Consider the following 4,775-nt stretch of genomic DNA (forward strand, 5'->3'; position numbering starts at 1 on the left):
ATTTTTATACTCGAAAAAAGTTTACGACTAAGGCCATCTTGCGGGATTTTTTATTCGATTTTTTTTTTCATTTCACACCGGGAGAGATCATCCCGGTGTATATAGCCTCCCCGAGGTAACGTTTTTCATCGACCGTAAGCTTGGGAGGAGAAGTCCCTCTTCGTTTACCAAAAAGTTTCTTTTTTCAGTTCTGCTTCTCCGGGTTTTTACGGCGTTTTTCCGCTTCTTAGGGAGCGCCATTTTTTTTTCAATTTTTTTTGTTCGAGAAACTCGTCAAGTGATGGGGAAACAGAGCTGGAAATCGCCCTCGGCGAGCCTGAGAAAATAAGGGTGGGTCCACCGGGGGGTAAGGCGGCTTTACCTTTTTTGTTTTGAGTTGAGTGTACATGGGAATGCAAATTATGGTTTATGGAGAATGAAGATTGGAGAGTTGGTGATAATGGTATTGTTGATAATGGTAAATTGGAGGATTTGTTGGGTGAGTTTGTCTTGATATTTTGGAGAGTGCGAGAACGAATGGAAATTGGATTGGGGGGAAGGGGTTTATTATCCAATCTGGAGTCGTTGGTTTGTTCGTTTATTCGGGTGTTTGGTTCGGGAATTGAGATTAAAGGATGGCGATTTTAGATTGAGCTGACTGCAGCTGAATGTCTTAGGATCAACAGTGTGCTTGGGAATTTACTCATCAATGAAGAAGAATTTTCTAGACGAGTAATTTTATGAAATGGTAATGGACCAGTGTTGGTTCATGGATTATGTCCGCGTAATTATGGAGGTGATGGGCGGTGCTGAGGTGAATTCTGAGAGTGGGTGTATTTATGGATGATTACAGCGTAAATATTAGTATCATCATTTTACTACACCATTGAAAAAAGCAAATTTTCAAATTTTTAGTTCAAAAGTATGTGCCTTAATTCCAGTAAAATTATATTAGTGTTCAAAATTTTCGCATTGTTTTTCCGTTTCAAATCCCGGAAATTTTTGACGTGGATACGTCTATATGGTTTCAACACTGATAGAACGGATTAGTTATTGTTAACGAATGGATTTTAGTTGGCGGTTATGGTCTATTCGGTCTCATCAAATGTTAATTCGTTAATAGTTAACGAATATATATTTGAGGAGCCTTATTTGACTTGACTTTCGCAATTCAAGTGAACCATTCGTTAACTATTAACGAATATTCATTTGGTCATATTCAACTCTACCATTCGTTAATAGTTAACGAATCTCGTTTGGAATAAATGAATCGTTCTATCAGTGAATGGGGGGCTCTTTTTGGGGAAACGATCCTTATGTGCAGGGCCATCTATCGGAATTCTAGAAAATTCTAGACATTTTGAGGTAATTCGAGAAGTTTCTTGAAAGTTCGCAAAAATTCAAGGATTTTCTAGAAATTTCGAGGAAATTCAGGGAGTTTCTAGAAAATTCGAGGGAATTCAACGAGTTTCTATAAAATTCTAGAGAATTCAAAGAGTTTCCAGAAAATTCGAGGGAATGCGAGGAGTTTCTAGGAAATTCGAGAGCGAAGGAAAGACCATGGACGTATTCACGTACAATTACAGCTGTATCGAAGATACAGCCGCCTGCAATTTTTCTTCATGTTTAATTACCACTGAAATTTCAGGAAATCTTGTCATTTAAAAAATCAAATATTCCATCGAATTTCTGGTCGAATAATCAATAATAAAATTGATTTTTCAGTTCAATTATTTCATGAAAATTCAGAAAAATCCATGAAATTCAGGGGAAAATTGAAAATTCGTGTAATTTTATTTCTGAATATTCATGTTCCATGGATAATTCAATCAAGTTATGAAATTTCTTGAATTCTACCTAAAACTTGCAATTTCATAACAATTTTTCTCCTAAATGGAATTCAATATCACCCTCATGAGAATTATTACCGTATTTTCCATGAAATTGAAAAAAAATTCTAACAGTGTAAATTTCAGAAAAACTGACTGACGAGATTTTTTCTGCTGTGAATTTCACAGATAATTTCCTCAATTTTGATTTCGATCAATCAGAGTGCAGGATCACGTATTCAGGATCACATGACACCTTCAGATCAGTTTTATTTTGACAATTTCCTCAATTCTGATTTTGAACAATCACAGTGCAGTATTCGGGGTCACGTGACGCGTTTCACACTGATAATTTCCCTGTAGTCTGTCAATTGTTTCCTACGAATTCAACAGATATTCCTCACATTTTGGTGACATGTGTCCCGTAACCCCGAACACTGCACCCTGATCGGCCAAAATCAGAATTAAAGAAATTGTCCTCCGAATACCCCTCGACCTTCAAAATTCATGGGATATTTCCCTCAAGTTTTCCTGCATATCAACGATCGGGATCAGTTTTGCAAATTGGAATCCCGAGCGCGCAGCGCATCCCTCTCGTTGCTATGCAACAAAACATTCGGGAACTATCCGATAATTTTGAAGGTCTTGGGGTATTATAGCTGATTATTTTTGGTAATCGGATCTGGCCTTCCCTGGGCCAATCAGAGTTCAGTATTCAATAACATGAAGTAGTTCCCAATTAAAATTACAGCGGTTATTTCCCCTTAGCTTTTGATAATTTCTCTCTAGCTCTGCAATTGTTTCTCTAACCAAATAACTGTCAAATATTATCCTGTGGAGTGAAAGAAAGTTATGAAGAAAGTCCAAATGAGTCGGTTTGGGAAAGATCCGATTACTCGACCGCCAAAATTAATGGGACGTTTCCTTCATGTTTTCCTGCGTATCAACGATCGGGATAAGTTTTGCACAAAAATCCCTCGCGCTGCGCGATCGGGCTTTTAATCTGCAAAACTTCTCCCTCTCGTTGCTACGCAACAAAATAATCCGGAAATATCCGATAATTTTGAAGGTCTCGTGGTATTACTACTGATAATTCACTGAGCTACAGGTGAATTATTAAACTGATAATTCCACAGTAGCCGGTCAATAGTTTTCCCTTCTTTTCACAGATATTTTGGTGAAAAGTGTTACATAATCTCGAACACTGCAATCAGAATTGAGGAAATTGACGTCCGAATACCCCTTGACCTTCAAAATTCATCGGATGATTCCCTCAGTTTCCCTGCAAAAAACTTGACACCTTTATTTGTTTACAACGGAGCTTGCGGAAAATATCCGATAATTTTGAAGGTCTTGGAAGGTCTTTTGAAGGTATTACAACTGAAAATTTTGAAGAAACGGTGACCTTCTGTTATCCCTTAAGAACCTATATTTTACTTGAATTAGCTAGGTTTTTGGTCCCGAATTTGAGAGATTTTTCGACTGAAATCAAGTAACTTTTGATTCTCGATACAATGCAATCTGAAGTATAGATATTTCAAGTTTCAGTCAATAAAATAGTATTTCTTCATTGGTCTTTTTGAAATTGAAATAAATTAGATATTTACTGATTTTTTTCACTATTTCATTCTTTAAATCTACATGAAATGGATTCCATTGTAATTTTTCCTGGAATTTACTTTCCCTGGAAATTCCTTGACATTATTACACGGAGAGAAATATTCAATAAAAATTACGGAATTCTCAATTCACCCACCGATTACAGAATCGACTCAGAAAATTTAAGTGGCGGTATCGTAATTTTTCATCGTAGATTCAGATCAAAATTACAGAACGCTCCGGAAAAATTCCGTGACAGTTCCGTAAAATTTCCTACAACCACATTTCGCTCCGAAATTACGGAAAAGATACGTAATTTTTATTGAATATTTCTCTCCGTGTATCCACCACTGAATTAAAATCACTGAATTTATTGTTTCTTAGCTCTCATTATTACTTCTGTTCTAGTTTTTTCTGTTTAAAAAAAATATACATATCTTTCGAGTAATAAAATGAGAAAAATTCAAGAAAATTCGAGGAATTATTTTGAATAGTATTTCTTTGATTCGAACTATTTGAATATTATTCAATTTATGATGCTCATTAACTCTAACATATTATATTAATTAGTCATGAATATTTCAAATAGTATTTCGCCCAGCTCTGTTAAATATAATAATACGCAAGCTTCATACTATTTCATTTTTTTTATTTTATCCCGCCGTCCATTTTACCTCATTCGCCCCTAACTTACCTCTAGAAACTAAAACCTTTTTCTCAGTGAAAGATCGCGTTAAAAATCATTCCCTCAATTCAGTTCCCAATCGCTGTGATCTCGTCAATTGCAATCAGAACAAATCAAGACATGAAATCTCCAATTCCCCATCAATCCCCCCATCAGCTCTTAAAAAATCTCAATAACACACTGAACCAATCCCCCCACCCTCCCATTTTTTCACTCTCCCCTCATTCCTCCATCAAATGAGCAACTAAAGCACTCATAAGTAGCAGACAAACTGATCGAGGAGGGGGAAATAGGTAATCTAAAGCTCCGAAGGTTGGCGTCATGACGCGGGATGTTAAGAAGAGCGACTTCGCCTCCTGAAACCATCTCTTCCCCCAAAACGAGAGGTGGAGAAGAACGACTGAAAAGTACCGAGAGAGACAGAGATTCTCATGAAAGAGGGAAGCGAGTATAGTTAAAGTGGGAGAAAATACAGTAAAGTTGAGGGAAGCGGGGGCTCGAGAGCTTTTCGGAATGAGGGTGTGAGGTTATAAGGTATAAGGTGGGTAAGATGGCGGACAATTTGCCGCTCGACTACTCCTACCCGCACCGCACCCTCTGCACTACCCCAACTCTCTCCCTCTTCTTATTCAGTGTCTCTCTCACACACCGCTTTTACTCTATGTATCCACACTTGGAGAAGG

The sequence above is a fragment of the Diachasma alloeum genome, unplaced genomic scaffold (assembly GCF_001412515.2).
Source record: "Diachasma alloeum isolate Michigan unplaced genomic scaffold, Dall2.0 Dall_scaffold_00299, whole genome shotgun sequence".
NCBI lineage: Eukaryota > Metazoa > Arthropoda > Insecta > Hymenoptera > Braconidae > Diachasma > Diachasma alloeum.